This window comes from Rhineura floridana, chromosome 1 (assembly GCF_030035675.1).
Source record: "Rhineura floridana isolate rRhiFlo1 chromosome 1, rRhiFlo1.hap2, whole genome shotgun sequence".
In the NCBI taxonomy this organism is placed as follows: domain Eukaryota; kingdom Metazoa; phylum Chordata; class Lepidosauria; order Squamata; family Rhineuridae; genus Rhineura; species Rhineura floridana.
In genome coordinates this window covers 298,621,576-298,634,025 of record NC_084480.1, presented here as the reverse complement: position 1 = coordinate 298,634,025, position 12,450 = coordinate 298,621,576, and the positions used below count along the sequence as shown (strand labels likewise).

General features: G+C 39.6%; 1 protein-coding gene and 1 non-coding gene across 2 annotated transcripts in view; both read left to right on the top strand.

Moving 5' to 3' along the window:
- EIF3H (eukaryotic translation initiation factor 3 subunit H) overlaps positions 1-12,450 on the top strand; it is a 95,489-nt gene that overhangs the window by 57,400 nt on the left and 25,639 nt on the right. The window lies entirely within an intron of this gene.
- LOC133375972 (U6 spliceosomal RNA) lies at positions 5,331-5,432 on the top strand. Its single transcript, XR_009760362.1, has one exon. It is a non-coding gene; the product is annotated as a U6 spliceosomal RNA (small nuclear RNA).

The window sequence follows — 12,450 nt, the reverse complement described above, 5'->3', positions numbered from 1 at the left end:
CAGAGTTCTTCATACTAATGGTTAAGTAGTTTGGGGGCAGTTTGCAGCAATAATTTAAGAGTGTTTGCCAGCATTAGCATCTTGTAAATCTTTTTTTGTTTTTTGAGGGTGGGTTAGAAGGGCTTGTTTGAGGGTGTCCTTGTTTGAGGTCATGAGGCCTGAGTTTGAGGTAATGGGCCCACAATTTGCATTCTGTCCCCAGGTGGTTAGTGTGTGGCTTTTGTAGGAATGTATTGAGAAGCCCTGCTGTCCAGACTGGTTGATATAGGAGGCCTACAGGTGGAAACGAAGGTAACTAGCAATAAATCAGGAGAACCAGATGGCATCGATCCAAGTTAATAAGGAACAAAAGAAATAAAAGTAGCTGAATTGCTAACAATGTGTAATTTATTACCGAGAGCGCCACTGCGCCAGAGTCCTGAAAAATGGTAGCTTGTATTGTAATCTCTTGAGAAGAAATGTGCTAAGAAAAATAGGCTGAAAATTCTTAATTTGACTTGAGGGGAAACACAGATAATATTACAAAACCGAAATCTGTATACATCTAGTATATATAAAGAGAAAGCTGGTGAAATGTTTCTGTAAAGACCCCCATTTGAGGTTTTAAAAGATTTGGAAACTACAGGGCATTCTGAAACCAGGCCAGATTCTACAGAATAAGTTTATAGTATAGTGACATTACCAGCAAGTAGATTCAGGGAACCATTGAGGTACAGTAGGGCCCTGCTTTACGGCGCTTTACTTCTTGGCGCTTCGCTAATGTGGCGGTTTTGAATTGTGTCCATGTCCCATATGTTCAGCACTTGTTCCGTTTTTGCAGCGAATTTGCGGCAGGATGCAAATTGATGGTGCCTGACGCCCTAAGCGCATCGTCAGAGCTTGGAAACATTCCTTTTTTAAACTACAGTTGGGCTGATGGGAGTTGTAGTTCAAAAAAGAAATGTTTCCAAGCTCTGACGACACGTTCAGCAACTGAGTCCGAGAAGGGCGTCCGGCGCCATTTTATTGTAGAGGGAGGCGGTGGAGGGCGAGTGAGGGCACGAACTGGTGTGGGGAGAGCGAGCGGACAACGTGGGACGAGCAAGGGAGGTGATGGAGGGTGAGCGATCAGGCGCAGGTGGGTAGCTCTCTCCCTGCGAGCCTGCTGCGGAAGGGGAGAACTACTCCCTCACCATAATGAGAGTGAGCGGAGGGAGAGGGCGATGCATGGAAAAGTGGAATATCGATCAGCTGTTGCAGGGGGAGCTTCAGGGGCCAAGTGCTGTCAGCTGGAGCTCCCCGCACTACAGCTGATCGATGTTCCGCTTTTTGGCAATTTTTGCTTTACGACAGGGGTCTGGTCCCTAACCTGCCGTATAAGTGGGGCCCTACTGTACCTCCTTTTGCTGTGGGTGTGAAGTGCTAAAAAAGCAAAATGGAACAGTAACGCTATAAAGTGTTTGAAACAGATTTATTATGAAGCTAATATGCATATCACCCCAACAGGAAACGGCATAAACTGAGAAAAACACTGGTACAGTGTTCTACCTGTCTGGTTAAAAGAAATTTAATTCCCATGCATGTTTTCTCTCAGTTTCGGATATCAAGGGCCGTAGATATCTACAATGTAGACCAGTGGTCCCCAAATCCCCCCCTCCGACCACTTGAAAATTGCTGATGGTGGACTGCTTAATTATTTTTCTGCCTGTTGCAATTGTAGTGTGCTGTGCTAGGTGCTGTATGATACCTAATTGTGTTTTTATAGCCATGCCATGGACCCTCTGAATGAAGCTCACGGATCTCTGTCTGGGAACCACTGCTATAGACATTCTTTTTACCCAGACAATCCTAGAAACTGTAGTTCGGGGAGGGGGGAGGAATCTTCAGCTGAGAATTCACAGCACTTTTTCTAAACTACAAATCCCAGAATTCTTTGGGGGAAAGCCGCAACAGTTAAAACAGTATATAAAAAAAATGGATAAGGTCCAATGTAGCACAAGCGGGTATTTGTGCAAAGGGCTTTCCCTTCCTCTCCTCGCCCCTTGCATGCCCCTTGTATCTGCTCTGGAGATTTGGGGGCAGAGCTTGGAAAAGTTACTTTTTTGAACTACAACTCCCATCAGCCCCAGCCAGCGCCATGCTGGCTGGGGCTGATGGGAGTTGTAGTTCAAAAAAGTAACTTTTCCAAGCTCTGTTTGTGGGACCTTCTGGGGCTGATTTTATGGGTGCACAGGAGGCTGGAGTGGTTGGGAAGAAACCATAAATCCTGTTGTGCAAGTGGATTGGAGTTGGGTAAGTGGGCTGAAATTGTGTGATGGGGCTTCTGCCTGTAGGGAAAATGTATTAATTGTGCACCATTCAGTAAGAGACAGTTCACATGGTTCCTAAACCAACAATCCTCAACATGTCATGGGGCAGCAGGCCAGGGACTTTCCATCCACATGTGTATATGTTGTATATGCCGTTCACATGTAGCCCAGTCTTTGATTCTGCTCTATCTTTTTTGTAGCGAGAGACTTGTTACAATTCAAACAGAGAAGAACACATCAGTTGCACAGGGCACAGGCGAAGTGTTTGTGTGGCGGCAGCATGCAATTTTGGTGCACCTTGCATTTAGAGTAACATTATAGGATGAGCATATATGTTTGTCACAAGGCTTTTCCAGATGTGGAATTCATCATTTCAACTTCACATGGTATTTGTTGTGCAACTCTTGCAACTGATCTAAAACTTTTGGGATGTGTTACACGCTTCCTTATACAGCAGGGGTGGATAATATGTTGTTGGATTCCAGTTCCCATCAGCCTCAGCCACAATGGCTAATGGTTATGGGGTCAAGAATGATGGGAGTTGTAATCCAGCAACATCAGGAGTGCCAGATGTTAACCACTCCTGTTTTAGAGTGATCTCAAGTTGTTTTTACTTATTGTCATCAGTGTACACTTTGCCACTTTCAAAATAAGGTAAGCAAAAAGAAAGTCTCTGCTGTAAGGAGCTTACAGTTAAAGTTTCAGTTGTGGATGGAGTGGGGTACAATGGAATAACAGGAGAGTCAAGATTAACAGAAGATGAATATGTTCAAATACAACTACAGGTACTTTGTCTCAATCCAAACTAAAACCAAACATTTGAAGCTGAAGAATCCATAGAGGAGAGGGGTTTGTACTGGGGTTTGAAGGAATAGATTAAGAGATGCTCACAGAAGGAGTTCAACTGCCCAGAAAGGTTTACCTGGAGCCTGTTTCACTGTCTTTTCGGCAACCAGCAAAGACCTTCCCTCCCCACATTAGCTTTTTTTAAGTACAGTTTTAATCCTGCTCTTTTGGGGACCTTGTTGCCCTTTGAGTATGTTTTTTGTATTTTACATTGTAAATGTCATTTTATTGTAATCACCCTGGGAATATGATTGCATGGTAGTAAACGTGCATGATTTTGGTCCTGGTTGCTCTCTGCTTCCATCTGCTATTTTGCATTAGCAGTAAAACTGATGCTTTCCGGTATGCCACTGTTAGCAGTTGTTTCTGTCCGAGAGAAACAAATACAGATGCTTAGTGGGATGAAAAGGTGACAGAGGAGCTGTGTTGACGGCACAATGTTTCAAAGCTAAGGAAGGCTGTATCATTTTGGGCCACGCTCATTAGACCAGGAATGTTTAATGAGTGGTGTATCAGTCCTGAATCAGTGCATACATGTCATTCTCTTCCTTCATCCCCATACTTGGTACTGTCCAAGTGATTAAACATGTGAGAAGATCAGATATTTTATATCCTATATATGTTTTTAAGCTTCCTATTGATTTCCTTTCCATCACAGGAGTGATATTTTGCAGCTGTTTGAAATGCAAATGTATGCACCTTTCCTCAGCAGATCTTTGCTTTTAAAAATTAAAATAATTCTCTTTGCAATACTATAGCGCCTTTTCAAAATTGCAAAATTTACAGCAGTTTGTTGCTGCAAACTCCATGTAAACTCTTTCTTCAGTTTATGGCAAAAGAATTAAAATTTAGCACTGAGTTGTTAAAACTTAACCATTCTCTCAAATGATCTTATAAAATGTCATTAAGACATCTTGGCTTATCTTGTGTTGACTTAGCAGTACTGTCAAGTTCACAACATTAATGATGGGCCAATTGATTATTTGCTTTATTTAGCTTTTGAAAGTTGTGCGTTGGACCTAACATTCTAAATTAAGATGAGACTAAATAGTTCAGATGAGGTGCTTAATAAATTACGGATTTGTGCATTTGTCTGTCCTGATGCAGCAGAATTGGTTGTCAGCATCACACAAAGCACCTTTCCCTCCTTTTTAGTTAATTTGAATGTCTAAATGGTAAAATAAAACCTAACATGAAGGCCATCGTTAGTATATTTCATCTATAAATGCATAGTTGCCTGTTTCAATGGTGGGAGGGCACTTTAGATAGAACACATTTTTATTCTTGTTCTTAAGAATTGTGAACAAATCTTATAGCTGTAAAGCATAGAAGTTAAACATAGCAGCATCTGTGAACCCCAAGCGTATGACACATTTCGCCAGATGTTCATTTTTCTTTAGGTAGCATCCTGGTTTGTTACTTGTGTTAAATGATGTGGAAAAAAAGAATTCCGGGTACATTGATGCTTTTATATAAATAAACGTGTAGCATTTTGTTAGCATCCAAGGCAATCTTAAAAGATTTTACTGTGTTTAACGTTTTGTAAATATAATGGTTGGTGTTTCTTAAACCCATAGAAAATGCTGTTCAGAGGCATGGCAATACAAGAAAATTTACTTGTGCTCTGTAAAACACACACACAAACCCGTACAATTGTGCTAAAATTAGCTGCTCCTAAAGAACATTGGAAAACTTAATATCTAGTTTTATAATGAAATGTTTTTTCTCTTGAGCAGTGATATTATGAACACCAAAAGCTGTTTTTGAAGTCTTTACTGAGATATCGCCAATCTTCTTCTTGTGATACAGCAAAAGCTGCTCAGTTTTAAGCCATGCTGTGCAACCCCATTCCTGTAAACCTGTTTTTTTTCTTTCTGTAATGCTGTCAACTTCAAATTAAATGTGATCGCTATGTTTTTCAGCACTTGCCCAACAGCTTGGAATCTCCTTTGCAGTGCTGTTCAAGATTTGCAGAGAGGCAGGCATTTTTCTTTCCCTCCATCCTGAAACCCTGATCATTAACCATGCATACTGAGGTTGGTGGCAGTTGGGGTACAACAACATCTGGAGGATCACAGGTGTCCCACCCCCACTCTATTGCCCACGGCATGAGGGTGAGAGCTCCAGGAAAGTAGAAAAGGGGAAATCATTTGTAATCTGCATCTCAGATCACAATGCCAGTATTCCAATAGAGTGGCTCACTTTGGTAGAACGTATACGAAAATTGGAATGATACAGAGATTACTACATCACCTGCACAAGGATGATCTGCAAACTTATGAAGCATTTCATACTTTTTGGAAAGGGATGTAGCTCAGGAGTAGAACACGAGCTTTGTAAGTGTAATTATCTAGGTTCAATCCACATCCTCTCTAGGAAAGAACCTTCCCTAATACTTTGGAGAACTGCTAGCAGTCAGGGTAGACAATCCCAAGCTAGGTGGACCAATGGTCTGGCTTGGTATAGGACAGCTTTCTCTGTTCTTGGGACTTCATATTGTTAAAAGACATTGAGACTTCGTCTTTCACAACTTTTGTACTAATAGAGGATGATGCCATTTTGGTGTTGATCCATCTCTTAAGTATGAACAGTTAGTTTCCTTCCTGTCATTGCTTCACCATCTGTTAAATAAAATAGTATTTGAACAAAAGCTATATTTCTATTAGACTAGCACAGTTCAATTCTTTTTCTAATCAACTTTATAAACAACCATCACTTTACACAGCATTTTAAATTGTCTGCATTTCCTGCTACCATTTTAGTACATTTACAAATTCAAGATGTTTTGTGACAAATCCTGTCTGAGACTTCCTATACACAGATGTGATCTATCCAAAAGATCAAGTAAGCCTATCAATTCTTTGTTGAAACTTAAACCTAGGTTTCTCTGCTTACTCAACTGAAGTCGCATATGTGGGCTATTAGTGACAGGTTCTGCATTCGACTGAACATAACAACATAAGAAGAGTCTGCTGGATCAGGCCAGTGGCCCATCTAGTCCAGCATCCTGTTCTCACAGTGGCCAACCAGGTGCCTGGGGGAAGCCCGCAAGCAGGACCCAAGTGCAAGAACACTCTCCCCTCCTGAGGCTTCCGGCAACTGGTTTTCAGAAGCATGCTGCCTCTGACTAGGATGGCAGAGGACAGCCATCATAGCTAGTAGCCATTGATAGCCCTGTCCTCCATGAATTTGTCTAATCTTCTTTTAAAGCCATCCAGGCTGGTGGCCGTTACTGCATCTTGTGGGAGCAAATTCCATAGTTTAACTATACGCTGAGTAAAGAAGTACTTCCTTTTGTCTGTCCTGAATCTTCCAACATTCAGCTTCTTTGAATGTCCACGAGTTCTAGTATTATGAGAGAGGGAGAAGAACTTTTCTCTATCCACTGTCTCAATGCCATGCATAATTTTATACACTTCTATCATGTCTCCTCTGACCCGCCTTTTCTCTAAACTAAAAAGCCCCAAATGCTGCAACCTTTCCTCGTAAGGGAGTCGCTCCATCCCCTTGATCATTCTGGTTGCCCTCTTCTGAACCTTTTCCAACTCTCTAATATCCTTTTTGAGATGAGGCGACCAGAACTGTACACAGTATTCCAAATGCGGCCGTACCATAGATTTATACAACGGCATGATGATATCGGCTGTTTTATTTTCAATACCTTTCCTAATTATTGCTAGCGCGCGCGTGCACACACACACACACACACACACACACGTGTCGATAAAAGTAAAATAATTTAAAAAATCAGATCCTCAAGGGAGAGGGCTTCATGGCGACAGGACAAAATCTTAGACCTACATCGTGGGGAACAGTGTGCATGTGTATAATGGGTGAGGGATGAAAACAAGCTGTGTGAAAGAAAGTTGTGCAAAATGCTGGTATATCAGCTGAAAAAACTGCTCTTCCTTAATGCAACAGGTATTGCAGTGTGAAAGGGATCTTAGAAATCAGGACAGAAGCGCTACCTGTCAGCGCCATGTGGGAAAGCAGCCTGTGTGTCTGGACACACATCAGCTCCTTTTAATTTTGCTCTGAACTCCTCTGCTTCCTTGTAACTTTTGAACTGATATCTAAGCCAGTCATTAATCTTATTTTTATCTATTCTGTGTGTATCAGTCAGTAAGGCACTGGTTGTTTGAGTCTTTTAAAAAGGAAATATTAACCTTAGAGAATGGGTGTTGCTGTGAGTAGGCTTGAGTCAAAGTGTGTTGTACAGTGTTACAGATCACAGTATTAATGATCAAAGGTGAGTTGGCAATATATGGCAAAGCAAGCAGTTTTGTCAATATTTAGCAAATTAGATCATGGCAGATAAATGTTGCCATAGGTAGACATGTGCTGAAATTGTATGTTTTTGCTGGACAGAAGTCTTGATGGCTTTTGGAGTCTATCCAATGGAATATGTTCAATCAGCACTTCAGGTACTCAAAGTCAGTTGCCATTCCTTAACCACGATTGAGTTGCAGAAAAATCTGGCAGACAATTTTTGTATGCTTTTAGGATATTATACTATTTAAACCCCTTTTTTTAAAATAAAAAAATAGTCTATCATACATTTTGTATTTTCATTTCTAGAGGAAGAACAGCAGAAATGAAACAAACCCTTTTAATTGATCTCAGTTTGGTTATTACCCTTGTTGAAATTTTGCATGCCTTGCCATGATGTTGCATTTACTTTTTTTAAAAAGAAAAGGTGCTAGTCTGTAAACTGGAATGAATCTGCATCCACTGGAGAAGAGAACAGAGTTGGCAAGCCAATCCTAGCTTTCCTTTAAAACTGAAAATGTAATGTAAAGAAATGTTTGTTCATTTGAACAAAATCTTACCTCTTTTCCCCTCTTTAACTATAGGGATGTACCCATTTTATGGACTCTTACCACTGGCTTCCTTGTTTGGGCTTCTGTGCAATTAACCACTTAAAAAACGTTTGTAGGTACAATAAGTTTAGCCTAAGTGAAGCATCCATTGTTTTCAGGAGAGTTAACCACATACTTAACACTGTTCCATTGATATCAGTAGGCCTCAAAGCGCTTAACTTTGTTGGAATTGTGGTTTGGCACATTATTTAACCTAAGACACAGAAGATATATTATTTCAAGAAAATTACCATGTGAGTTATTTTTACATACACTGACATTCTCTATACTTTTAAGAACTGAAGCTCACAGATTAACAGCAGCAAATTCATGTTTATCACATTCACTTGGGAAGCTGCAGCCAATCTCAGTTCACCGACAACTGTATCAGACATAGGTTTACCCATACTGTTGACATATTCATCCCTTTTATTACAAAATATATTACAAACTCCTCTTGATATTTTTTTTCATTGGTTTATAGCCTGCTTCATTTCCAGTACAGCTCACAGAAAAGAATAATAAACTCCACAGTCGTGGAACTCTTTTCCAGTTAACATTTGTGTGGCCTCTTCACTTTTGGCATTCAAGAGAGTTTTAAAACTTACCTTTTTTTTTTACTATTGCCTTTCCTTAAGAAGGTGTAGGGCAGCAATCCTATGGCTACCTTGGAGGGCATCCTAATCTTTTTAAAAAAGTGGTTCCAGGGAATGATTTAGGATTGAATGTGTCCTTAGAGGTGCTACATCTCTGGAGGAACTTAATGAGGACTAGCATTTAGGGGCTGGAAGCTGGTAGGGTGATAATATACCTCTTTTCATGTGTTTTCTCTCCCCCCCCCCAATTCAGTGTTACATATAACTAAAATTAGTCTACCCGTGATCCTATATTCGCATTGAGAACCTGATTCAAAATCTAGGTAAATGGAAACATAGGGAATTTTGATGTGGGATGAGTAAGGACATGTTTGATTTTGTGGATTGATCCCAAACCCCGGCTTCATTGTTTTATCCAAATTGGGCATCCCAGTATCCTCTCAAATTAATAAACGGTGAAAATGAAAAGCATTAAATCTTGAGGGGAAAAGGAGCTTCTCACCCAGGGTAGTCCAGGCTATGGCTATACTGACACTAAACCATGTTTACAATTTTGAGAGAGAGCCTACTTTCCCCCTGGGCTGGCATATTTTCCCATTTTAGATTAACCACAGTTTAGCATGTTGGTTTGAACCCAAACTGTGGTTAATATTAACTGTAGTTAGTGGAAACAAGGCAGTTTCATAAACTATGGGATGAAGTCAGTTTTAAGATTAAGCACAGTTAAGATTGACCACCGTTTGTCTGGGTTCAGACTACATAGCAAGCTATGGTTAATCAAAAAGAGAAGCAGAAGTATTCAAATTCTTTCTCGAGGCTGTACCAAAAGACGAGGGGGCAGTGTGCAAGCCCAGGGTAGTCTAACCTTCTCATATTGTTAAGCTATGGTTCAACGGTATGTCAAAACCAACATTTGGAAACAGTGGAAAATGTTTTCTAGGCTACATTCAAAATTAAAGGGCCAGCAATTAAAAACACACATTTCTTTTCTAAGTGTCTTTATTTAAAATGTAAATTTGAAATGAAAGCAAAATTAGAGATGAATAAGCTCTGTTTTCTGTGTACTGCAGACTGTTTCATTTTCAAAAACATTTTCTTAATTATAGATCTATATTTAACATGGTTTCACATTTGACATATTTAACAAAAGAAAGATCATATTGATCTAGCACACAAATTCTGCCTTCATTTTCCTCTGGAAATAGTTAAAAATGTAATTAGCCTTTTGGAAGTGTGTGTGTGAAGATTATGTAAAAGTGTATTAATTGTCTCCATTCTCCAACTGGATCCTGTTTATATGAGCAAGAAGCTGAAGGGCATTACCACACATTCTTGTTTCTGTTGTTAACTTAATTATTTAAACTGTAAAGTAAATTCCAGTTTGAGGGAAGGCTTTGGCCATTGGAGAGAGAACTGAGTTGATTGTCACTGCTCTGAAACAATGAAATTACCACAATTTCTTCACAAACATGATGGTGTTCTTAAAGTCCAATAAACATGTTGTTGGAGAGGTCGACAGCATGCCCCCTGATCGCAACATTTTATAAGGATGCCACTAATCAGTGGGTAGAGTGTTGGGATTAGAGATGAGATGGGTCCAAACCCTTGCTCAGGCATGCTAGTTTTGGAAAATTCAGTGCTATTCCTGTAAGGATAAAACTAGGGATTGTAAAGCACCATACACATTGAAATATGCTATAGAAATTATGACAATGAATGAATAAATAACACCAGCTAACACACACTCGCAAATTCATTCACAAATGTATGTAGCTGCCTGGCCACACATACCTATAAAAGTGATTTCAGTAGTTCAGTAGACTAATTGATTGTGGGGGACCATTCAGTTGGGACATACTACATGTATTTTGTATTGGCTGTATCAGTTGCTACTTTGTTTCTGGACTTAGTTGAAAGTGCTTGTGATTACATTTAAAGGCCTAAACCAGCTTTTCCCAACCTTGGATTCCCAGGTGTTGTTAGATTAATTGACTATTTATTTATTTATTTATTTATTTATTTATTTATTTATTTATTTATTTATTTATTTATTTATTAAATTTATATACCGCCCGACTAGCGATAGCTCTCTGGGCGGTGAACATCAAAAATACAATAAAATCACACAATCTAATAGAACAAGTATATAAAAACTGTACAATATAAAATCAGATTACAACAATTTAAAATTAAATTACATTAAAATGCCTCAGAGATTTATATCCTGCCCTTCCTCCCAAAAGGAGCTCAGGATGGCAAACAACCCATCATCAACCCCATTACTCTCATTCAGCTTGGTGTCCAGGGTTAGGAAAGACAGGTTGGGACCAAGTTATTTGAAGGACTGTCTGTGTCTGTATGAAGCTCCTCTTAAGATCTGACCCTGTTCATGGGCCCACCATGAAGAAATAATTAGATTGGTGTGTACTAGAGGCCACCAGTTGTTGGAGGACCCATGTTTATGGATCCTGTCTCTCCCTAGACAGGGTGTGTATGACCCCTGTGTAGTCAGTTTTTAAATGGGCTTTGAAGACTTTTCGTTACAAGTTGACATTTCAACCCAACACTCTCAGTTAAGTGGGGTTGGGATTGCAGCCTTAGTGATTGAGCTTTAAGCAAGCAGGATGTTCCAATTTCAGATCTTGTCTCTCCCATGGACTAGTGGTTTAGGCAAACCATTCTCCTGCCAAAAAGAAAGAGATGACACTAACCATGCCTCCCACAGTTGTAGAAAATACTGAGGCAATATATATGAACTACTTTAGTATTTTTGCAGTGCAGACTTGCTGGGTGGTAGTGAAGAAACTGTTCCACAGGTCCATAGTTCAAGGAGCATGGAACCCTTTTAGCATATCTGCACTGTTGTTGAAACTTGTTCTCTGTATTGCCTGTGGACAGACATTTTCATTACAATTTTTTACTTCTCCGTGAATTCTGAAAATGTAGTCCTCTTAGCTTAGGTGCTCACAGGAGATGGATCTCACAGGAAGGGCTTAATTTGTGTAACTGACCAACAGTTTTATAACTCGGGGATCTAACCCTAAAGGTTTAACAAAACGTTCTAAGGAAGGGGTTTCCCAACTGTGGTCCATGGACTGCTGGTGGTCCGCAAGCTTCATTCAGGTGGTCCACAGCAGGTCTCCATTAAATATTCATATTGATTTTTAATTGTATTTTTATTACTACTTTTTTTTCTTATACTGTATTTTATTTTATTACAATTTGCATTCTGTGGAATGCAGATTTTCATATAATGAAATACTACATAAGAAAAGAAGCAATAAAATACAATTACAAATAATATAGCATTACAGTTGCTACAACAGTTAGAAAAATCATGAAGTGGTCCACCAAGACCCTCAATGGATTTACGCAGGTCTACTCTTGAGTATGATTAAGGTTGTATATTACCAGATGTGTTAAATATGGGTCTGCTGTGTGGTCCAGGGGGGGGGGAGTTGGGAACCACGGTTCTAAGTTATCATTGCTTTGTGGTAGATGGGTGTTCATTTATGGGGTAGGGGGAACCACAATACATACAGACTTTTTAATAAATAAGTAGCTCACACACACTTTACTGATTTTTTTAAAACTTCTCTTCTGGTTGCCTTCTACTAATGATTGGCAGGTGCATCCTAGTACAATCTAATCTTTTAACTTCCAGTTTGCTACCATTGTCAAATTAAATATCTACATGGTTGTTTTAAAATTGTAGTCTGTAGCGATTTTTGCTAACTGGAATATTTAATGTCATCTAAGTCATACTTGGAGTAGATCAGTTGGAATCAATGGGCTTAACTGGGTCTACTCTTGAGTATGATTAAGGTTGTTCATCACCAGTTGTGTTAAATTGTACGTCGC